Raw genomic sequence first — 25,982 nt, forward strand, 5'->3', positions numbered from 1 at the left:
CTCACTGGATGGATTTCGCTGCAGCGATCACTCAACTGTCGGTAAGATTTCAGTATAAATGCATGAATATACATAACTGTTACTTTACTAGTTGACTTTCAGTCGGAGGGCGAACATTTAACCACCTCGGCACCACGACCCCCACCAACTAGCGGTTTTGGCTAAAGTTTTTTAGCTTCAAGGCAAGCTAACAGGCCCCCCTTCGTAAGTTTGTTTCAGATGTTGTGTGTGTAGTGGTCATAATGTACAGCACTAAGTTATGGGCAGACAAAGCAACTATTAGTCCTGTGTAATTACCATTCTTGTGACTACTTCACTGCATATGTTAAGCAGGAAACTGCCTTTGGTTCCCAAATATGAACATCTGTTGCCCTCCATACCCGACTACAGGCTTCACTGCCTGGGAAATCTGTGCTAGTTTATTACAGTATTTCCAACCTGGTAGCTAGCTAGCCAGCCTGGTCAGAATGGACAAAGGCAGCACATCTCAGAATATTGTTACGACAATACGAGCGAGGCAAATGTGAATGGAGTACATTGTTATGTGTAAGGTAAGACGTGGGCTAGCCAGACTAGAATAAAAGTTAACTAGGCCTACTACGAAAAGTTAATTCATAAACGTTTTGACGGTCTTTCGAATAGTTATCCGATTGTGTGCTTGCTTGCTTAAATATCATAAAGTTCGCCACAAAGTGATCACGAAATGATCTCCGTATTAATAACAGTTTCGTGGTTTATATTACTCGTTTGAATAAACGTATAGTTTTGACATCCCTTTCAAATGACACGCGATGTTTTGAATGTTTGTTGTACCACGAGCTATCACGAAATTATGCTGTATTTACCCTTAACCTCTTATTGCAGCAGGGGATTTTATGGAATTCTGAGGCGTTTTGTTGATACTGCATTCAGCATTAATTATTTCAAGTTGTATAAATAGTTGAGAGGTCCATGGTGGCTTAAATGAAAGAAGACAAAATGGCCAAAACAACCATTCACCCCTAGTTGTTTATTTGTGTCATAAAATGTCCATTTCAGATGGTTAAGTGAAGAAAAAATGTAAACAATTTTTTTTTTTTTTGGTCTGTGAATAAAAGTCTGGTGAGTGATCGGATAAGAAAAAACTACACATGGTCGGATTCCCCAAGGTCTTGGGAAGTAAAATCCAAAGTTACAAGTACATACATTGAACTAAGACGGTGCTGTGCATGCATATGTATAGGGTGCAATTGGCGTTTCAAAATGTTCAAAAAGCTCGTCATGCTTAAACGAATTAAATAGACAAAGGAGGGTAATTTTGTGGGTTTTTATGGTTTGACATTGTGTAAATACATGTTAAACATCTTATTGCGTTTGAATTTCGATGCCAATGTTATTCATATGGCCATTATTGGAACGTTATCTGACATCTGACCCATTCATCGCATTTTAACAGTGCAGTGACCATAAATAACCAATGGATGGCAGTACAAGACCAGAAATGTCTTCCCCAACTCTCTCGACTATCGCCGACCGACTTTGACCCCATCCGCCATCGCGAGATTAGCGCCCAAGGCATTTCCAGCTTGCTATGTGTCAACAGGCCCCTATACGCTAATGCTACATTTACAGGGGGGAGGCACTATTATATGTCGCTACAAACACAATCGATGGTCCAAACAGGGCATATTACTGCTTCAAATGACAATAAAACGGTATACTATTACTTTCAAGGGACGTGGATCGCTGTGCACCCGACCAGTCATGCGTCGTAGCTGGCTAAACACAGTGCTACTTAGAACGCCAATGTCCGTAGCCACGTACGCACGACATTACGCGTGCTTCCTACCAAGGCATGGTTGACTAACTAAGGCTATAGAGCCACTCTTAGTGTTCGTCAAACTGTATAGGTTTAGTTCAGTAATGCCTCGATGGCATAGTTTAACGCTGATTGAGATATCAGCATATAATGTCGGCGTGTGGCTTTCACATCTCCATAGTTGGAGGCTGTACTAGGCAGCTTGATCGGGCTATATTTGGGAAATAGTCTGTTTATGACAAAAAATGACCATATGGTGTCACGGAGAACCCCTTCACGAGTTTCCTCATGTATGACATTGCGTGCAAAACCATAAACCAGTGACCAGTAAATGTCGACGGACATGCCATTGGATTTCTATGAGGAAAAAGTACTTTTTTTCGCGATGAAGGGATTACGCAGCTGTACGATTTCCCTGGGCATTTCAAAACAACCAAGACCACTTTCCAGACTACTGAAAGGTAAAGAATGACTTTATGGCTTTATTTGTGCCCACACGCGGTCTTAAAACACATTTCTGAACGATGTTTTGGGGAGCGTGGCATGTCCCATTCAATCCTATGGAGGTTGCCTACCCAGCTAACTTGGCTAATGCTAGCTAGCCATTTGGTCGGCATCGGTGATTTTTCAACTCGACCTAGTTCAGACGTCATACGAGCTAGGGGAATGGCGGTTGCGACTGCATTTTCAAAATTAGTTGCATAAACGTGCAGCAAACTTTGTTTATCAAAATTGGGTCGCCGGCGACCCCTGGTGGACGCCTGCTGGCAAAAGGAGTTAAATAAATTACCGGTAAGCACTGGGCCAAAAGGTGTTTATACAGTAGTTTCTTCCTGTGCTGTGTTGTGCACGTCTGGTTCATCATCTGAGCCATCAGTAGTGTTTCTTTGAGGCAAAGATGTATAGAATAGCACTGAAAGTCGGAGGTGTCATATTTGTTCAACCTGGTGTTAATCGTAATTTCAATTCTTGACCAGTGCATGTAAAGAAATTGAAAATAAAACCGACTTGACTTGACTTGTCATTGGGTCTGATTTTAAATGTGCCATATAGTTCAATGTGGGAGCAGGTTCACACACTAAATAAGACACTAAGGTCAAGCACAAGCTGATTTTTTTTTATTTATTTTTTTTAAACAATTCTCAGAGCAGATTAGAGCAGACGTTTCAGGTTGCTGCCATCAGAGAGTAGTGACTTGACCTTAGTGTCTTTAGTGTGCTCCCACATTGAAGTCTACTTTTTGGGTCCATGCACCTACTTATTTCTAAACATCTAGAGCACAACAACACCCCTGCCTCCTGATGTGCCATATAACCTATATCTCTCCAATTGTGTGTGTGTGTGTGTGTGTGTGTGTGTGTGTGTGTGTGTGTGTGTGTGTGTGTGAGAGAGAATGTGTGCACGCAGATATAAGAAGTTGGGGTTGATGATCCACATGATGGTGATGGACCAGGACAGCTCTGGACCTCCTGACTGGCAGCTCCATCCTCAACCTCTCTTCCTGCCCTTCACACATGTGCAGGTAAGGCCAATTTTTTAAAACTCACTGCATTGTCTGAGGCAAAAGTAGGAGAAAAGAAGTGTGCGAGTGAGTGAGAACCCGGTCATTATACATGTGACCCTTAAAGGGCGTGTGTGTGTCCTAGAACCAAGACAGTGGCAGTGTGTGTCCGTCTGCCTTTGGTTAAGGGTATCTTTAAGATACTACCTTGTTGTGGTAACATAATTTTGCTATTTCTGACAGGCAGCCAGTTTTCTGAAAGATGGTTGATGTCAGTACCAACATGTTGTGATGGAGGCTTCCACCTGAGCTGAACACAGAAACTTGCACACAGTGGTGAGTAAATCACTGAATCTGTTTTGTTCTGCACTAGACCAATACAGTAATTCCTTCATGTGCTGTGTTTATTTATAGCAGAACTTGTGTATAGAGGATAATACAAAACACTGGCACAGTAGTAGTGACCCCTGTACAGGCCAGAAGCTCTGTATCTCTTCAGCCTGGTGTTCTGCATTAAAATGATGGGTGTGATTTTTATGTAGTGTATTCTATGTATACCCTCTCGTGTGTGTGTGTGTGTGTGTGTGTGTGTGTGTGTGTGTGTGTGTGTGTGTGTGTGTGTGTGTGTGTGTGCGTGCATGTGTGCAGATGGAAGCAGTCGTTCCTGTTCAGCATCGATATGCCAGTAATGGGTTTGATGAGCCACAGCATGGTGATGGGCAATCAGCATCAGGACCAGGGCAGCCCACAAGGAGAACCTCCTGCCCTGCCTCGTCATCCTCAACCTCCCATCTCCCTGCTCTTCACACATGTGCAGGTGAGGCCAACCTCTAAAATGCACACTTGACTTGAGGCAAAGGGGGGAGAATAGGCCTGCGTGCGTGCCTGTGTGCGTGCCTGCCTGCGTGCGTGCCTGCGTGCCACACTTTAAGACAGTAGCAGTGTGTGGGGGGGCGTGTGCACAAGCATATGCACATGGTCATGTCTTTCTGTAGGTAGATAGGGGGTGCTTGTTTTTGTCTTTATTTTCATTCATAACATTAGCATGCCTTTTTTTGACAGGCACGAAGCCAGTTTTCAGAGGGAGGGCTGATGACACCAGCAACTTTGGTTCTGGACCTGATCAACCCAGCACCAACCACTGTGCCGCTCCTCCTCTGCCAACTGCACCACATGGCTCCACCATCTCAAAAAGGCACAGACACTACTCCACTTCCTGCGAAGGATGAGAGAAGAGCCGACCGCCCCACATCGGCACTCACCACCTTCTACAGGGGTGTCATTGAGAGCATCCTGACCAGCAGCCTCTCTGTCTGGCATGGCAGCCGTCAAGCTGAAGACTAGAAGGCAGTACAGAGAGTGTGGTGAGCTCGGCAGAAAAGCTCATAAGATCACCCCGACCAGCCATTCAGGATCTGTACACTTCACACTGTTCCAAGAGGGCAATGAACATCATAAAGACACAACTCATCCAGCATACAGACTGTCCTCCCTACTACCATCAGGGAAGCGCTAGCCCGGCATGCGGTGCCGCACAAGCACACTGGGAAACGGCTCTCCTCAACGTTCTGAAGAAAACCACATGAATATTCAAAGGACACTGGAGAATATTCCATGAACACTTCTTTCACCATGCCACTTACACTTTACTCATTGCACCTTATATACAGCATCTTCACATCACCTGTATGATCTCCTCCTGCCATGTGTGTGTGTGTGTGTCCACTGTGTTTGTGTATTTATTGTCCATCAGTATGTTATTCTTCTTATTGCACACTGTTTGTGTCTCTGTGTGACTGTATTTATTGAATGTATCAGTCTGTATTTAATGTCAATGCATTACTTTTAGTTATTAGTTAAACTGCACATTGGAGACTGGTCAAACACAATTTCAAACTTTGTGTTAACCCTCCATAGATTTTTGTCAAAAAATGGAGTCTAATCTACTGTACTATTCAGGCTATCAACAGACCACACAGTTGAGTGCTGTTTTATGCACTCTGAATATGAGGAGAAGGAGGTGACCGTTCACACTTCATAGTGTAAAAGTAAACAGAAATAAAATTTCACATTTCATTCCTGTCTCGTCCTCTTCTTTCAGCAATGTATGTGGCCTACATGCAGGGAAGCTGACAGGGGGGGCAAAGGGGTCCGTTGACCTGGGCCCAGTGAGATGAGGGGTCCAGGAATGGGTCCTCATTACATTGTATGTAGTCTATGTATTGAGTGGGGGGCCCTTTCAGATGACTTTGTCCTGGGCACAGCCAAAGCTGTCAGCGGTCCTGATTATGTACGCACAAACACTGGTTACAATGATAGGGAACATTTTCTCTGTTTTCTGATGGCCTTTGAATTAAGACAGGCCAATCTGGAACCTCTCCTGGATAAAGAGGTAAGCTTCAATAGTGTGGTCACTCCTAAATTATAGACAGACATGGAGTATGGTTGCCTGGTTAACACCAGACCTAATCACAAGTGAAGTGTCTTTCAGATCTTTTCAGATTTCAGATTGTGTAGAACTAAAGGCAGTGTGGGAGTTCCCAGGCTAGGAGTATGGGCCTATGGTAATGAAGAAATCGTTTTTCTCCAATAAAACAAACAAATAGCCTATTGCTATTTCAAATACTATTTCATATATTTTTTCATTAATATCTGCTCTTTCCAAGCTGACCACATTGCCACATAAATGTGGTGAGGTGACACTCCTTTAAAAAGTCGGGAATGTGTTGCTGATGTTTTACATTGTTTCAAACGTTTCTAAGTAGCCTATATCATGTCTTACCAAGTGAACAACCTCGACAAAAGGGGTTTTTAAATTATTATTATTTTTCCGGGTGTGTTAATATCCTGGAAAGGATGTTTAATCATATAGCCTACAGTGTTAACAGTGACCTCGATACACAGCTAGGTAAGGTAATGTCAACGTCGTCGTGTTGACATTTTGGCGACCTGATACGTTGCTATGACAAATTTGTGCATAGCGACACGACTCCTAAACAGTAGGCTACAATGTCCGAGGTACGGGAAGACAAAGCAAAAGACATATTGGGATTAGAAAACGTGTGATTTATCTCACTTTCTTCCATAAATTGTTGAGAATATTATGTCAGTGGAATGTTCAGTGAAACGTTTCTCTGGAAGATAACAATTTGCACGGGATATCTTTGTAACAAACATGGAGCCTTCATCCGGAAATGGCCTTGAAAATGACATCATGCAGTAGGCCTATCCCTTCACGATTGGCCAATACGGCAAATGCCGGGAACGCCCATGGGCGTGCTTGCATTAAGGGTGGAACTGTTTTACTGCAGCTGGACCCTTCTCCTTACATCAGCAGTTATGAAGTGCTTTGAGAGGCTTGTGAAAAAACACATATGTGACACCCTGCCCAGTGCTTTCGATCCTCACCAATTTGCCTATAGAGCAAACAGAAGCAGGGACGATGCCATCTCAAGCCTTCTACATACCACACTGTCCCACCTGGATGAGGGGAGGGGGAATTATGTTAGAATGCTGTTCATAGATTACAGTTCAGCATTCAACACCATAATCCCCCTGCGCCTGACTGACAAGATGAGGGGGCTGGGACTCAACACACAGTTGTGCAATTGGGTGCTCAGCTTTCTCACTGATCGCCCTCAAGTGGTCTGAATAGGTGGAGGTGTCACTTCAAGCCAGCTGACCCTCAACATTGGCTCGCCCCAGGGTTGTGTTTTGAGCCCACTGCTCTATAACATCTACACGCATGACTGTACAACCACCAGCAGCTCAAATTCCATCTTAAAGTTCGCTGACGACACCGTGGTGCTGGGTCTCATCTCAAACAACAACGAGACAGCCTACCTGAATGAGGTGGATGACCTAGCACTGTGGTGTCAGTCCAACAACCTGGCCCTGAACGTCAGCAAGACGAAAGAAATGGTAGTGGACTTCAGGAAGGTGCAGAGCAGGGCATACACGCCACTTACCATCAGCGGGGAGCCTGTGGAGAGGGTCTCAAATTACAAGTACCTGGGAGTACACCTGACTGAGGACCTCTCCTGGTCACAACACACTCAACACCTGACAGCAAAATCCAGGCAGCGGCTGTACTTTCTCCGCCTACTGAGGAAGTTTAAGGTCTCCACTCCCATCCTGACCACCTTCTATTCATCAGCGGTGGAAAGTGTGTTAACAGGCTGTTTTACAGCCTGGTTTGGAAGCTGCACACAACAACAACAGAAGGACCTACAGAGAGTGGTGCGCTCTGAACAGAGACTTTTTTAAATAATAATTTTCTTAGTTTTTTTCTTTAACTTATTTCTCACCTTTTATTTCCTTTTTTACTTTACTTCTTTAATTTTTAATTTTTAAGATGCAGAGCTGATGACCCCATCATCATTTCACTACAATTCGCCTTTGGCTAAGCCCCGCCCTCTTTAGTTACAGTTGCTAGGTCGGACAGATAAACTTTCAATGCTGAGATATCATCGTGATTTATGCAGTGACTGCAAATCGCAGCAGTTATTCACTCCTAATAAATAAAAACATGCATTCATAGTATTGTGAATAGGCTATAATTATTTATTTGGCGTTTATATCTTCAGTAGCTTAACAAAATAACGTCCATCAGCTGCTAGTCAAAACACTCCAGCCATGACCGATAGTTAACTTTGCTAGCGGTGTTTCTTCATTAATTAGGTCAGAAATCCAAAATCCTACTCTGAAACAGGTTCGTGGTTTGCTTACAACCTTACTGAAAAGTGACACGAATGAGATGGTGGCATGATCGGAGCACACAAAGTATGTTTTTGATCCGTGTGCTTTCAAATCGAGTGCGAGGCTGCCGAGACCCTTCAAGGCTGACTATCCAGCTGCTAGTAATATTAGTAGGGTTTTAGGTAAAGAGGAAAGCGATTACTGGTCCTGTTACATTCGCGGGGAAACTTGCACCTTTGTCACAAATACCCCAGGCACAATTTCCAATCATAGTTTAATAATAATACGACCGTATCTCGCTAACTACTTGAAAACATGCGATTTCAGCATTGAGTTCAATGGAGCGCTGTCAAAACTGTCCGAGGTTTGTCCGAGGTCGTCCTTTTGCTGCGCTGTGATTGGTCAAAAAGCACTTTAGGGCGGGCCTTAGCCAAAGGTGAATTACCATGTATGTGACAAATAAAAGTACTTGAACTTGAACTTGAACTTGTTGTATGTAATGTTTGTAGTATGTATACATATATGGCTGTATACAGGCCAGTGTCCTTTATTCTTGTCAATTGTGACTGTCCACTGATTACATGTGAAGGAGAGCCTTAAGTTGCGTCCCATTACCACCACTTCCACTTCCACTTGAACTTCACCTTGTTTGGAGCGAGTCATTCCCTCGAGAATAAAGAGAAGTCGCATTTTTCCCTACAGATTGGGACAGACTTCAGGTGGGTGACGTAGGGCTACTCAAGTACACATAATCTCATAAAAGGTCTTCCTCCAATAGGCCTACTGTTTCATTAAATTATTATATTTACGTAGCAATGGGCCATTTGTAGTTTTCAACAGGAAAGGACGGTGTCAGGGAGTTCCGGATCCAGTCCACACCCACTATTTACAGCAGCCAGGGAAGAAGCCACTCGTGTTGTGCCCCTATGGGACAAGACACTGCATTTATCAATAAATCATTCACACGCACACTGTAAATCTGCATTTGTTGGAGTTTTTGTAAACATGGAATATAATCTGCATTTATTCGTGAGTCATTTCATATCAGCTGCATGCATCTGATTTCTCAAATGCAAGGTAAGCTATTAGCCAATACCACTGCCATCAGTGCCAATAGCTAAAGCCAAGCTAATTAGCGAACTCTATTGTCAACACTGCTCTGAAGTGAGGAGATCTTGCTCACAATGTGGACTTTAATCCACAACTTTGGGAGTCATTTCATGTTAAATGCTTCTAATTATTTGGCAGAAGCAAACTTTTCCAAAGTAAACCTTAGCTGTCCATAGCAACCGTTAGCTACCGCTAATTGTGCTAAGCTAACTAACGAACACAAGTGTAGGCGAACCAGCGAACTAAACGTGATGTTTTTTTCAGTTAGGGGTTTTTATTTTGTTTTTATAGTCTATTTTCATATGTTTTGTTTTTTATTTTCGAATAATATTCATATAGTGACCATCTATTTCCAAGTAGTGAGTTCGCTGTTCTCTCCGCTAGGACGTCATGTTCTTTTGTTTTTGCTTTGCCCGGTGGGGTTCGCACAGCATTCTGGGTAATGTGTTCTTTCCCTTGGTCGTTAGGGGGGGTCCTACCCCCACTCGGTCGAAGTGGAATTTTAGGTGTTTTTTTTTCACTTTCACTCGCCTCCCTAAGAAACGGGACACCCTACACTTTCACGGGAACGCACAAAAGCGAGTGTTAGGGCTCAAAACGAGTGGAAGTGGTAGTAATGGGACGCAGCTTTAGTACTATTTAAACTTGTGCCTCTCCATTGATGGTGGACTTGCGTTTGGGCAAGACTGGTTGTAAATAAACCCGTGCCAATAAACCCTGTTTGGTAGTTTGTTTTCATTGCATGTTCAAACTGTAGAAGCTTGTAACACACACACATGCATGGACACACGCGCACGCACACACACACACACACACACACACACACACACACACACACACACACACACACACACACACACACACACACACACACACACACCAAGGTGATGTTATGACATTATGTTAAATAGCTTGCTGCTTGGAAACATTTTCCTCTCAGGTATTCTTTTAATTTTCATGTGTCGTTTCTCAGTATGTGACAGGATATGGTTTGGGGTTTTAGGCCGGGAGCCAGCTACACCCCTCAGGATGTTTTTTGCTATGTTTTTTCTCTATGATTTCCTGTTGGAGTGTTCAATATAATATAATACAACTGCAAAAATGGTCTCTGAACCCTGTACATTTACATGGATCATCCTGTCACATAGGGGAATCAACCTGAAAAATGTTTCAGGGCTTGGGGCTTTTTTCCCTGTCAAATATCATCTTCAACATATCCAAAAAGCTCAAAAAATGCTTGACCGTCTGACAAATTGTCCTCATATTTGATCATTTTCAACTCTGTTATGATATGTTTTGGTCCCTCAAATGTAAATAAAAAACTGCCTAACTTCCTGAGCTTCAATTTAAGTCCAAGAGGACCTTTCTAGCTAGAGTACAACAGCTGCTATGTCCAAAGTTATTCACTATGGCCTATCCGAAAATAGTCTACTGGCAATAGTCTGCTGGCATTCTACAGGCATTCAGACACTTTCAGGCATAACCATTTCATATGGGACTATGAACATCAATTTCACATATGTTTGACCTTGAGTTGAAAATTGCTATGAATGAAAGTATGATGTGAATAGCATCAAAAGTAACTAATGTTACCACCTATTGGGCTGAAGTTCACGTCCTGTGTGACATCAGACATTCGCAGACTGTAATCCACCGTTCTCTCTCCATTCAAATTTCAAAGTCTCCACTTCACATCCGAAATAAGAGAAACAACTGTCATACAAAAGGGCAGAGTTCTCATTGCATCGTTGTTTGCAGAGAAGTACGATTGTAATCGCATGAGAATGTTCTTCGTTGGGCATCCATGGCCACTTCAAATGCAGATATGCATAAACTCGCAATGTCCGTCATAGCGCTCTCCGTGACCCAAGTAAGCATGGAGCGCGCATTTTCATATTTGAGGTTTATTATTTCTCCGCTTAGGTCGTCCCTGAATGACAAAATTCTGGAGGATATTCTTTTCATCCGCTTGAATGAACAGTTTGGAATGAAGGCTCTGACAGGAACGAAATGAGCCGTTCCAGGATCAATGTTTTTTTTGTTCTAACCGGTTCGGGAACGTCAAGTTATTGTTGGAACTCATAACTGGAAATGCTATCATTCCTTTTCTGTTCGGAACGAACCGATTGGAAAAAATATCGGTTCAAAGCCCTGGTTTTGACACCATCCCACGAAGTCGTCGACCAGTCCCCTGTACTCTTCCTCCTGACCGTCTCTGATACACCCCAGAATTGCAGTGTCATCTGAAAACTTCTGCATGTGGCATGTCGCAGAGTTGTAGCTGAAGTCAGTTGTATACAGAGTGAACAGCACGGGGGAAAGCACCGTTCCTTGTGGCGCTCCTGTGCTGCTCACCACTGTCTCAGATGTGATGTCACCCATCCTTACAAACTGGGGTCGCTCTGTGAGGTAGTCAGTGATCCAGGTCACCAGGCCAGGCGCCACTCCCATCTGCACCAGTTTATCTCTCAGCAGTAGTGGTTGGATGGTGTTGAAAGCGCTGGAGAAATCAAAAAACATGATTCTCACAGCACATCCACCCTTGTCCAAGTGAGAGTGTATCCTGTGGAGGAGATACAGGATAGCATCCTCCACTCCCACGTTCTCTTGGTAGGCAAACTGCAGAGGATCCAGTGCGTGGCGTACCTGGGGCTTGAGGTGGTAGCGCAGCAGCACCCGTTCAAATGTTTTCATTAGATGTGAGGTGAGGGCAACCGGTCTGTAATCATTGAGTTCCTTAGGGTGTGCTTTCTTTGGGACGGGTATCAGGCATGATGTTTTCCACATGGTGAGGACCTTTCCTTCCTGCAGACTCCTATTGTACAGGTGATGTAATGGCCCAGCTAATGCCTCAGCACATGTCAGCACATGTCTTGAGCAGTCTTGCACAAACACCATCAGGGCCAGCTGCCCTGGATTTCAGTTTTTTCAGTACCCCTCTGACTTGTTCAGAGGTGATAGTCAATGATGGGTATGGTCGAATGACTTTTGGGGGGTGGGGGGGGGGGGTGGTGGTGGTGGGTAAGTTGTTACCAGTGGCAGAGGTGAGGGGCTGGAGCGGGGGGTAGAGGCAGTAGAGGTTGGTGGGCCTGCTGTGTCCATCAGTGGGGGTGCTACTGCTATGGCAGAGTTGTACACTGTAAAAAATGCCTGTTGAAATTACGGCAAAAAACTGTCAAATTGCAACAGTCAGTGACCGTAAAATGTAAAACAGTTTATCTCTGTACTAAATATGGCAAGCCACTATTTAGTCAAAAAGAGCTACATAACTTTATTTTTGACAGGTGTCATATGTAGAAATTACTGGACTGTTCTCTGTAAACGAAGATATTGGAAAATACCGTTAAGTGAGATGAAGTAGTCAAGAAACGGTACATAACTTTATTTTTCACTGGTGTACACATATGTACACAGCAAATTTGCCAGAGTTCGATTGATCAGAGTTAGACTGGTGTTCAGCCAAAATCTAAACATCAAGAGTTGCAGCAACACTACAGAGTGTTATTTGACTCCTCTGGATCCGAGTTGTTGAGCTAAGAGAGCTAGAGAGTTAATGTTTAACTCCCTTGAGAGTTGTGAAAAACATGCCTCCCCAATTTTCAAATGTTTTGGCAACATGAGCAGCCATTTTTGTTGAGTCCCCTATAAGTGAACCAAACTCAATCCTCTGTTAGTGAACCAAATTGTGAACCAACAGACAAAGAACTCTGTTCTGCTTTTCTTCACATTGTGTATACTACAAAAAGTAGGTGCTCTTTCTGGTCGTGTTAGGCTTTTTGTCCTCTTTTAGTCCAATAGATCTCTTGTGATTGCACTTGTTCCAGGTGTAACTTGTCAAACCACTGATAGGCTGGTTGTAACAGGCAGAGTTTGATGTCAACACGCTATTTGATTAGTAGCCATCAATGAGTATTAACTTAGAGTACAACCCTCTGCATGTGTTGTAGTTCATCCTGCGAAAAATTCTCCACCGCAATAATTTTTTCCCTTATTGGACTTTGAGGCTTTGCCATCAGAGTTTTCGATTGAGAGGCAAATTGACACAGTAAACCTCTTCAAAATTCAGAATATCTTTTTTTGCATTCCTCCTACCCAACAGAAAGCAATGGAGGTTATAATGAATTGAATATTAATTACTCCACAGAAAACATATTGCCTGTCTGCTTGGCTCCAGGTGCCTCCACATTGTAGATTTGACAACAATGAAGCTGGCAACTGAATAAACTGTGCAACAGTTAAGGACTGCAAATGGCAACAGTTTGCACATTTTGCAGTAATTCACTGTAACTTATTATTTCTCCAGTAACAGCCTACAGTTTAGCCTCATTTAATGTGTAAAATATACCTATAGGCTAGTATAATCTGAAAAAGTCTACCTGGGACAGTAATCCCTTGAGCTCTTAGAAGTAGCCCAGTCTATTTGAAACTGTCATTCTACCCCATCCAAATCAATCTATCAATCAATTCCTGACCTCACCTGAGTGCTAAGGGCTGTCATGCAATGATTAACTTACTGCCTGCACCTGCCAAATCTTTCATCACTCGGGTCACATGGTTCACTTGAACATGTATTTAAACAGGGACTGTTGCATTGTACTGCTCACTGGTTGCTAGCTAGCTAGCTTGCCTGCCCTCACCTGGCTGGCCCGGCTAGCAGGTCACGTTGTAAGGGTGGCTGCATGGTGGCTTGCTAACTAGCTTGTTTGTTAGCTTGCTTGCCCCGCTAGCTTTGGCCTTCATTTTCCTTAAGATTATTTTCAGGCCTTTTTTAAATAAAGAATGGATTTGCATACCCTTCATTGATGATACTAGACTGGTCCACCTGCCTGCACTAGACAATCTGGCAATTGGGCATTTATTTAGGTATCTAATTAAGTTGATGTTTTGTGATAGCCATTCCTTTGTTTTGTGTTATTTTTCGATAATATTTTTGTTTTTTGGTATTTGTTTATTAAATATAAAGTAATTGAATGAAGTTTAGCAAATAATGGACATTTTTTATGGAAACAGTCTTTGAGGCCGAGCTGCTACCCATTTCATCACGTGACGCGCAAATTTGGAAACATTACCTGTGACGCAGGGCGCAGGTGAATGGTGGAAACAGGTGGAAAATGGTGGATGGTTAGGAGCTTGGCAACAAACACTGTTTTGACCATATTCTTCAGTACAATCGTTTATTTTTTAAGTTTATAAACAGTTTTTATTTTGCAAACAACCTCAGTTAAAGTTTTGTGTAAATACGTTCTACAATAAACCACCTCAACTGGAGAAATGCGTTAATCCTGTCCAAGCCTCTATCTACTCCATTTTGGATTACTTTGGGAAACTTTTGAAAAATCTGGATCTACAAAAGTCAAAACAGTCTTGGATTAATTCTTTCGTTTGCTGGAACCTTGGACAAGATCTAAAACAAGCTGGAAAATCGAACAAAGAAAGACTGTGAGTAAAACAAGGAAGTAGCCCAACGTCGGGCGGCGCTTTTAAATCCCTTTTTGTCTTCGAAAACTTTTGGAATTGACGCTGCTGGACATTTAAGAACATAAATGAAAAGGATTAAACATGGAAAAGGCAGAAGAAGAAAATGTGCAGAATGTACAGACAATGCCTGAAATTGCAGAAGATAATGCGGAGGAGGAACAGATAATGATTGACAAAGAAAGGGAATTGTACAAATTAATGCTTTCACGCAGAGGAAAACTGGGCGCATTAACGCGAAAGCGCAAAGACATTAACGGTTTGCTGGAGGCTGGAGAAACAAGAGAAGAAGTGGAACAGGAGCTTTCCAAATTTCTGAGCTTCATGGATGATTTTGGAAAATTACATGAACGTGTTCAGTCTTTATTACCAGACGAGGAAAGAGGCCTCGACCATAGTGACTGGTACGAGCCAAAGATTGTCAGCTTCAGTGAATTTATACAAGGCATCGACATGTGGTTAAGGGCTGATGTGGTGGAACTCGATGACTTGGCTCCAAAAACAAATCATGGTGCTGGTACAGGTGCTGCTGTCGATTCCGTGTCACCCTATGACAGCGTTTCACAAGCTGCAAGGAAACCACCGAGTAGAGTGTCAAGTAGGGCCAGTAAAATATCCGACGCGCTCTCCGATGCGCGCGTGGAGCAAGCAAGGCTGGAAGCGCAAGCTGACTCCATGGATCGACAATTAGAATTGGACATAGAAGAATTGCAGATAAAATCAAAAAAGGAAAGGCACCAACTACAGGTGAAAATGGCACAAAACGCAGCCACAATAAAAGCCCTCTCTGAAACTGACCAACTGCCCGCCACTCCATCTGGCACATCGACTCAATATATAATCCCCACGACAACAAAAAAACGACAAACCCAAGTAAAAACACCCGACGGAGAATACAGCTTGCCAAACGTGAAAACAATCCCCACGCAGCCTAAATTGGAAACGCAAAGCCCATTGCCAATACCCCAAAGGCCCCAACCAGCACTAAGATCATCCTTAAAACCGACACCAGTGCCCAGCAATGACCCAATCGTAAACATTATGAAAAGGCAGAACGAGATTTCGGAACTTATGCTGAAGCAACAGGACTTGTCACAACTCCCACAACGCCAGGTGTCTGTTTTCCATGGAGACCCCCTACAATACAAATCATTCATCAAATCATTCGAACAGTTAATCGAACGCAAAACTGATGACGCGCAACAGCGCCTTTATTTTCTAGAGCAGTACACTGCTGGCGAGGCGCAAAACCTAGTGCGTAGCTTTTTCCACCTGCCGCCAACAGATGGCTATAAAGAGGCAAAGGCGCAGCTTGAGTGGCATTTTGGAAACCCATTCAAAATTTCCTCAGCATTTTTAGACAAAGCAATGACATGGTCTGCCATTAGGGCAGAAGATGCTTTAAGTCTGAGGTCATATGTTATCTTTCTGAAAAGTTGCCATAACACAATGAAAGACATGAATTATGGTTCTGATCTGGAAGCGCCTGCTAGTTTAAAAATAATTGCATCCAAATTGCCATTTAAACTTAGGGACAAATGGAGAAGTGTTGCCAGCAACATTTATGATAAACACAAGCAGAGACCCACATTCAATGATTTAATCGCCTTTATGGACAAACAATCACGAATCATGCTGGACCCCATCTTCGGCGAGACACCGAGCCCACAGACACAGAAAACCCTGGATGGAACCACGGCGACACAGCAAAAAAGGATCTTCACCAGGTCCAATGCAAGTAAGCAGAGCAACTTTGCAACATCATTGCAACCCATGGCAACATCACAGCACAACAATAACAAACCATCCTCAAATCAAAGCGACATCAGTGCATTCAGCAAGCCATGTATACTCTGCCATAACGACCATGCACTAGAAGGTTGTGACACCTTTAAAGCAAAACAAAACAAGGAGAAAGTGGAATTCTTAAAATCAAAAGGAATATGCTATGGATGTCTGCAACGTGGACACATAAGTAAAACCTGCACAAATCGCCTATCATGCAGTCTTTGTCAACAAATCCACCCAACACTTCTGCATATATCTGGAAAAGACAAACAAACAAAACCCACAAAAGGAACCGGTCCAGATGCAGTGCTCTCAATGGCCACTGGTAGCCATACTGGGGCCGGCAAGCCAGACTGTGTCCTCTCAGTCGTACCTGTGAAAGTGAAGCTAGCAAGTGGAACAAAAATCATACAAACATATGCTTTTTTGGATTCTGGAAGCTCGGCCACCTTCTGCACAGAAGAGCTGGCCAAGCAGCTGCATGCACCTGGAAGAAAAATGGAAATAATACTGAAAACAATGGGGGAAGAAAAGGCCGTCACCAGCCAAGAGGTGACAGGTTTGGAAGTGGCTGCATTAAACAGTGACTCTTTTCTAAAGCTGCCCAATGTGTTTACACAGGCAACAATACCTGTGACGAATGAAAACATTCCAAAAGCAACTGACATCAAAAAATGGCCTTACCTGGAGGAAGTCGACATCACTACAATTGATGCAGGCATTGGTCTACTCATCGGAGCTAACGTTCCAAAAGCTCTAGAACCCTGGAAAGTGATCAACAGCGTTGGTTCCGGTCCATATGCTGTGAAATCTATTCTTGGATGGGTCATCAACGGGCCGCTTGGCTGTGATGACTCTGACAGCCCCTGTGTTCAAGTGAATAGAATATCCGTGGCCAACCTAGAGAACCTGTTGATGAAACAATACAACCAAGATTTCATGGACCAACACTACTCTGAAAAGCCTGAGCCATCGCAAGAGGATGAACAATTCCTGAAAATTGCCAACAACTCTGCTGAGCTGAAAGGTGGCCACTACCACCTTAAGTTGCCATTTCGCGCAGCCAACGTGAACATGCCCAACAACAAGAAAATAGCACAACAGAGAGCTCAGAGCCTGGTGAAAGTTCCAAAAGAACACAGAATTCTTTAATGAATACAAGGCCTTCATGAACGATGTAATGGCAAAAGGGCAAGCTGAAATTGTTCCAGAGAATGAACTGCAGACAGAATCTGGCAACGTCTGGTACCTGCCCCACCACGGTGTCTATCACCCACGCAAAAACAAGCTGCGTGTGGTCTTTGATTGTGCTGCAGCATATGGTGGAACTTCTCTGAACAATGAACTTCTGCAAGGACCCGACTTGACAAACACACTCCTTGGTGCTCTGCTCCGCTTCCGCTTGGGCCCTGTCGCTTTCATCACAGACATAGAAGGAATGTTTCATCAGGTGCGAGTGGCAAAAGAACATGCAGACTTCCTGCGCTTCCTCTGGTGGCCTGATGGGGACATCACCAAAGAGCCAGTGGAGCACAGAATGCTGGTGCACATCTTTGGTGCCGTATCCTCACCCAGCTGTGCGACATTTGCCTTGCAAAAAACAGCCAATGACCATCGCCATGAATACCCTGAGGATGTCACAAACACAATCATGCAGAACTTTTATGTTGACGACTGCCTCAAAGCAGTGAACAGCACAGAGCAGGCCCTCACACTCATACACCAGCTGAGTGAGTTGTGCGCCAAAGGAGGATTTCACCTAAACAAGTGGATAAGTAACGACCGCACAGTCCTCTCTGCCATCCCTGAAAAAGACAGAGCCAAGGATGTGCAAACACTGGATCTTAGCAATGAACAGCTACCAATGGAAAGAGCCCTTGGAACTCAGTGGAACGTGGAAAATGACCAATTCACCTTCAGTATAGCCATAAAGCCACACCAGCTAACAAGAAGAGGCATTCTTTCAGTCACCTGTTCTATTTATGACCCCCTAGGTTTCCTAGCCCCCATCACACTTGTGGCAAAGCAGATTGTGCAAAGCTTGTGTAAGCTAAAACTGAGCTGGGACGAGAAAATCCCTGATGACATCGCTCGTACCTGGGAAAGCTGGCATAGCACACTCCATCTCCTAGGCACCCTCGGAGTCGACAGAAGCCTCATCCCACCAGGCTTTAGTCAGATCACTTCTGCACAACTGCACCACTTCTGTGACGCTAGTGAGGTGGGCTATGGTGCTGTGTCCTACCTGCAACTCACAAATGAAAGAGGTGATGTACATGTGGCATTCGCCTTTGGAAAAAGCAGAGTGGCCCCACTCAAGACCACAACCATTCCGAGAATGGAGCTTGCTGCAGCAGTACTGGCCGCACGCTTGGATCACATGCTGAAAACAGAACTGCATCTCCCACTCTCAGACTCAGTCTTCTGGTCAGACAGCATGACGGTGTTGCAATACCTTGCCAACAGGACAAAAAGATTCAAGACCTATGTAGCAAACCGCATCGCTCTGATTCATTCATTGACGAAGGTGGAGCAATGGAGACACATTCCTTCCAAGCAGAATCCAGCTGACGCAGCCTCACGTGGCTTAACAGTGCAAAACTTCCTACAGTCCGAAGTGTGGTTCAATGGCCCACCTTTCCTGCAAAGCAATACGCAATGGCCGGAAGTGATGGAGAACACACATGACATTCCAGAGAATGACCCTGAACTGAAGAAGGAAGTTTTCAGTCATGCCACAGCTGTCCTGCCACTGGAATCTAGCCCCACCTCCAACTTGCTTGCCTACTTCTCCAAATGGAATGACTTAAAGCGAGCTGTAGCATGGATTCTAAAGATCAAAGACACCCTGAAACAGAAATGTGACGAAAAGAAAAAAGCAAATGTGAACCAACCAGGCCGGCCTAAAAGAAAAAAGGAAAGGATGAACTGTAAGCTCACAGCAGATGACTTGGAAAAGGCGGAACAAGCCATAGTAAAGTATGTGCAAAAACAACACTACATGGAGGAAATCTCTCTTGTGAACGAGGGCAAGGCCGTAAAAGCAACAAGTTCATTGTACAAGCTGGATCCCATAATGATGGACGGTATCCTAAGAGTAGGTGGCCGACTGCACAGGTCTGCATTACCAGAGAAAGCAAAGCATCCTGCTATTTTACCCAAAAGCAGTCACATCTCTAAGCTCATCCTACGCCGTGTACATGAGAAAGTTGGACATGACGGGAGGAATCATATGCTCTCTACACTCCGCAGACAATATTGGATCCCCCATGCCAATGCCCTGGCAAGAAAGATTATTGGGAAATGCAAGATATGCCGTCGCAGGCGCCAAAAACCTGGAATACAAAAAATGGCCGACCTTCCATCTGAGCGACTCGTTATGGACCTCCCTCCCTTTTCTCACGTAGGAATGGATTACTTCGGCCCTATTGAAGTAAAAAGAGGGAGGAATACCATAAAAAGATATGGCGTCATCTTCACATGCCTAACCTCCCGTGCTGTTCACCTGGAGGTGGCTCACACCCTCGATACAGACTCTTGCATCAATGCCATCCGAAGATTCATCTGTAGGAGAGGACAAGTGATGCACATAAAATCAGACAATGGAACGAATTTCATAAGTGCAAATCGTGAGCTAAAGCAAGCTTTGAAAGACATAAACAAAGACAAGATACAAAGTGTCCTAAGACAAGATGGAATTACATGGACCTTTAACCCACCACACGGAGCCCATCATGGTGGTGTCTGGGAACGCCTAGTGCAGCAGGTCAAAAGAACCCTTTCCTCTGTTATGAAGCAGCAGTTGGTGGACGATGAAGCCCTCAGCACAATCTTCTGTGAAGTCGAGGCTATCTTAAATGACAGGCCAATAACCCCATCCAGTGATGACCCAAATGACCTTGAGGCATTGACACCAAATCACCTGCTGTTGTTAAAAGGGCAACCTGTTCTCTCCCCTGGCCTGTTCGATAAGCATTCAAGCTATGGAAGAAGGCGCTGGAAGCAAGTCCAGTACATCAGTGACTTATTCTGGAAAAGGTGGGCTAAAGAATACCTCCCCATAATGCAGCAGCGCCAAAAATGGAACCGAGCTCAACGAAGCTTCACAGTAGGAGACCTGGTCCTGCTGGTGGATGAGTCTGCCCCTCGCAATTCATGGCCACTAGGGCGCATTACAGACACCACAAAAGACCACAAGGGGCTTGTGCGAAAAGTGCGAGTCAAGACCCAAACTAATGAACTGGAAAGGCCCATTACCAAACTCTGCCTCTTACTTGAAGCAGAGTAGAAATCATTGACCCTCAGTTATTTCTGAATATTAATGGTTATTTTGAAAAAGAAAAGAAAAACTAAGAAATTAAATGAAGTAATGTTTAAAGTTTGGCTTAGAAGCCTTTGGATATAGTGGAATACCGATAATTTAATACATAATAAATGGCTATTATTATTTGAATGCTTTAACCATTACTTCCAGGTTGGATCCCGCTAACTTTTTTCTGTGGAAGATTCTATTTTTGAAACATTTTGAAGCTTTTTTCAGTTTTTTGATGGAATATCCTATTTCCCTTTTTGATGGATTATTTTTTTTTCCCTGATGGATTATGCATTTTTGCGAAGAAAGATTTTTATTTTTCTCTTTGTGGACAATACCTTTTTTGAGCTTTCATGTGCAGTGCACATACATTTAAATGGACTACAATGTGGACATTTAATAATTCCTTGATTGATGAATGATTGAAGTATGGCTGGCTATTCACATATTCTCTTTTTTGGTAATTATTTGTGAACAAAAATTAGGGGCCGGAATGTGATAGCCATTCCTTTGTTTTGTGTTATTTTTTGATAATATTTTTGTTTTTTGGTATTTGTTTATTAAATATAAAGTAATTGAATGAAGTTTAGCAAATAATGGACATTTTTTATGGAAACAGTCTTTGAGGCCGAGCTGCTACCCATTTCATCACGTGACGCGCAAATTTGGAAACATTACCTGTGACGCAGGGCGCAGGTGAATGGTGGAAACAGGTGGAAAATGGTGGATGGTTAGGAGCTTGGCAACAAACACTGTTTTGACCATATTCTTCAGTACAATCGTTTATTTTTTAAGTTTATAAACAGTTTTTATTTTGCAAACAACCTCAGTTAAAGTTTTGTGTAAATACGTTCTACAATAAACCACCTCAACTGGAGAAATGCGTTAATCCTGTCCAAGCCTCTATCTACTCCATTTTGGATTACTTTGGGAAACTTTTGAAAAATCTGGATCAACATGTTTATTGGACTCCAATGAGTAGAATCAGTCTAATCAGTTGTCTGTGATTGCAACTCTATAATTGGACTCACCTGAGCATAATCAGACCAATCAGTTGTCTGATTGTAACTCTATAATTGAACTCACCTGAGTATAATCAGTCCAATCAGTTGTCTGATTGTAACTCTATAATTGAACTCACCTGAATATAATCTGTCCAATCTGTTTTGGCAACCACTGCTGCCATAATTTTACCGTAAAATGTAAAAAAAAAAAAAAAAATACCCTTTTTTATTTAACGGTAGGCTTTGGCAACCACTGCTCCCATAATTTTACCGTAAAATGTAAAAAAAAAAAAAAACGTTATTTATTTAACGGTAGGCTTTGGCAACCACTGCTGCCATAATCTTACCGTAAAATGTAAAAAGGAAATATACCGTTATTTGTTTAAAGGTAGACTTTGGCAACCACTGCTGCCAGCAATTTACCGTAAAAACAACAGTTATTTTTTTACTGTGTAGATGGTAGGAGTGGAGACCATAGGCAGAGCTGGGGGATGGGTGGATGTAGTGTCCATGTATTTGACACTACATCCATGGAAGGCATGTCTTCTACTTCTCTGCACTGACGTCTCGCCCTTGCACGTGTTGTTTTCTCAAGGTGAGAGTGTCCGCTTGGAGGTTGCTAAAGACAATCAAAGTTTCATTTTTGGCCCTGTACAGCAATATTTCGTTTCTTTTGGTCCTCTAGTCCAATGGTACCGTCAGACTGTTCAGCAATCACAGGTTTTGATAGTGGACTCTGATAATAAGTCTATGGTCATGCCTGAGGATGTGAGTGGCAGAGTGACTGTGGACAGATCCAATTACTCTCTGCTCATCTTCAACCTCACAGCAGAGGACAGCGGGGTGTACATGTGGAGATATAGCAGGGGTGTTGCTGAAGTTTGCCATGAGAGGGAATTCCGCCTTGTGTACAGGGATCCGTTTGGGGTGCACTCTCCCTTCTACAGGGTGTACGGTCCACTGCTGAGCTGTGCGCTGCTGGGGCTACTGGCTGCTGTGATCTGGCTTAAGCTGAGGAGCAAAGGAGGAGCGCTGACCCCTGGTGTTCAGGAGATGGAAATGCAGGACATTGTAGATGACGTATGATGACGTGGAGGAGGCGGGGGAAGGTGTCTGAACTCAACACACACACACACACACACACACACACACACACACACACACACACACACACACACACACACACACACACACACACACACACACACACACACACACACACACACACACACACACACACACACACCTCAGTGTTGTTTAGCAATAACGTAAAATATACTTCACTCTTGTACTTAACTATATGTTCAAAGACTTTGTACTTTACATGAGTTTTTAAAAATCATATTACCTTTCTCTTTTACTTCAATGTATTTCTTAAGTTAATTGCAGCTTTTACTCCAATACATTTCAATGTCCCTAGCAGGATTACAATGTTGGGAAAAGTTGTAAATGGCAGACTGTGACAGTCCCAAATAGTTAGTATTTTTTAAATTTATTTTTAACCCACAATTTCTCCTTTTCTACTTCTATATCTATGGTGTGCACTTGTTGTGTTAACTTGTCAGTCACCAGATTGTACAATTCTGAATGAATTTAGGGGTCCCATGGTTTGAAATGCCCGAAAGGAGTTACCATTTCTTTTTGTAGAATAACAGCAGTAGCCATCGCTGTTAAGAGGTTTAAAAAACATATTTATGAAGTGTGTGCCTGTAATATGCATTTTCAGTCTTTTAACTACCAGGACTTGTTTTTTTTGTTTTTTTTTTGCAACTTGTATCATTACTTGGGTAACCTTACATTTAGTTCTGTATTACTTGTCACTGAAGTACGCAATAAATTCCACATACTTTAAAACGTAAACTTAAGTAGTATTTCATTTTTAGGGGCTTTTATGCCTTTATTTGATCGGACAGTCTGAGATGGTAGGAAGCGAGTGGGACAGAGAGACGGGGTGGGATCGGCCGGACTTGAACCGGGGTCCCCGTGGGCATGCAAGCCCAAATGTGGGGGCGACAGCGCCCCCCAGTAGTATTTCGCTTTACTTGAACTTTTGTCAAAGCAATATTTTGGAAGGGTGCAAAATACTCTAGGTGAGTTTGATTTTCCAACCCAGCCCACTTTGTACAACACTGCAGAATGTACAGTATTCCTATTGTAAGCGGCCTGCCAGAGCAGTGGTTCATAACCTCTTCCATATAGCACCCTCTAACCTGGGACCAAGACAAGCCACAACCCAAAATTATATATGTATACGCACTAAAAATGATTCAAGTGATTTACTGCAATGATTCTTGCTTGAGACATGAATCGATATAATGACTTCATGACCGCCAGGGGGTGCCCGCACTCCAGGTTAAGGCCACGCGTCTCATTTCAGCACCACATGCGTGGACAGCTTGCCATGCAATAATAGGGCTGCACCAGCTGAAAATGCCCCTGAGAGAGACATCAAATGAAGACTTTTTGTCACTTTTTTGTTCAAGCCAAGCACATAGAACAAATAGCCATTCTTTTAAAACACATTGGTGAAGCATTCAGTCATGTTGACCCTAAAGGAGTGCATTATTTCGTTCTTCAGGAACTAGCTAAATATATTTTGGTAAAATATATATGCTGAATATACAGTATTCAGAACAGTACCGTACAGTAGTCACTCAATTATTACATCATTTTTTCTGATAATTATGAGCCAACTGAGTTATAATGTGTCTGTGTCATTACAGACAGTGTTATAATTAGCGGGTGTGTGTTTGCGTGTGTGTGTGTGTGGGGGGGGGGGGGGGGGGGGGGGGGGGGCAGGGTGCTCCGCTAGCACAGATCACACCAGAGTGTTTAAAGATGACCTCTCAACGTAATTTCATTAATATTGCTGTGTTCCCCATTGCTATTGAATGTGTTACACGTGGTCCTGTTTTAAAAAACGTTCTGGTTGCTTTGTTTCAAGCCGTTTTTGCAAGCTACAGGGTTCATACACTTTTTCACCAATTTTTTTCCATGACTTTTCCATGACTTTTCCAAAACCTTTTTCTGAATTTCCAGGACCGAAAAACCAATGACCAATCGCGCGCGGGGGGTGGGGGCGTATTAGGCTATATTACAGGCTATATTACGTAGCCTATATTATAAATATGTAATTACTGTATATATAGTTATACTATAGACTATGGCATATTATAGGCCTATTATATATTACATAGCCTATATTACAAATATGTAAACAATAAACATATTCATACTATAGGTTATCTTTTACTACAAGCTATAAGCAACCATTATACTTCATGTTGTATTACATTAATTCTGCTATGTTATATATATCCAATGTTATATAATTGCTTGTCTAATGTACAGTCAGAAATGAAAATGAATAGGCCTAGGCCAGCCTATAGCAAATTAGGTCGTGAAATCATCATGAAGACACATTTGTATCAACATGCTCTCTATGGAGATGGATAAAAGCTCATCCTGTCCAAGTGAGAAATCATAGGCCTGCCTACTACACCTGCCTAAGCACAACAGTCCAAAGCTCCTGTAAGAATGATAATGTTGTCATTTGTTGTGGTCGTTGCTGGAGCAAAAAAAAAAGAGAGAGAGAGACTGCACTGTTCGTGGCATAGTTCTAGTCTGACGCCCACTCAAGGAGATGCTAGGGTGAGTTTCATTTTGTGTTACAACGATCTGACCGATTTGAAAACAAAGCCACAGATGACTTTTTCAAACTCTGCATGACGCGCCTGTTTTGAAATACGGTATAAACGGCAGCGTGACTAGACATTGGTACCGGTAATCGTTTGGCTCGCGGTCAGCTTCACATAGACTACTGCACGGATTTCATGTAATCTTTTTCAGCACACTGGACAAGTTCACTCGCAGGCAGCAGGTGCATTGGTTATCAATATCAAAATCTCGGGGCTTACCGACAGCATAAAAGTTCGCTTGGTGCCCTATCTGGCAAATTAAACCAAGACCAAACAGGTCTTAGGATTGTATTCCTTTTGGCATTAGCTAAGTTTCAGTGGAACCGCTAAATATTTTAAAACGCGTATAACTGCTAACCTGTTAGTAGCTGAGGAGGTAACCGCCTGCTGTATCTTGCCCTTCAGGTGGCTAACAAGTGCCGCTGCTTCGCCCATATCGGACGGACACAACACAACTTTCGTCCTCTCCAGCCATGTTGATCATCTTTTCAGAAAGTTAAGACGCGCATTGTTGAAGTAACACTTCGCGACATGCTGCAATATCGTACAGAACCACATTTCTTTTCTAGGATTAGAGCTATGATCACCTCTCACCACC

The 25,982-nt window shown here is 43.1% G+C and overlaps 1 long non-coding RNA gene across 1 annotated transcript; it reads left to right on the forward strand.

The window, feature by feature from the left end:
- The first annotated feature begins 3,143 nt into the window (after nt 1–3,143).
- LOC134443067 (uncharacterized) lies at nt 3,144–5,375 on the forward strand. Its single transcript, XR_010033559.1, has 4 exons — nt 3,144–3,320; nt 3,543–3,635; nt 3,948–4,116; nt 4,362–5,375. It is a non-coding gene; the product is annotated as an uncharacterized LOC134443067 (long non-coding RNA).
- Nucleotides 5,376–25,982: the final 20,607 nt, after the last annotated feature.

Source organism: Engraulis encrasicolus, unplaced genomic scaffold, assembly GCF_034702125.1.
Source record: "Engraulis encrasicolus isolate BLACKSEA-1 unplaced genomic scaffold, IST_EnEncr_1.0 scaffold_27_np1212, whole genome shotgun sequence".
Classification (NCBI taxonomy): domain Eukaryota; kingdom Metazoa; phylum Chordata; class Actinopteri; order Clupeiformes; family Engraulidae; genus Engraulis; species Engraulis encrasicolus.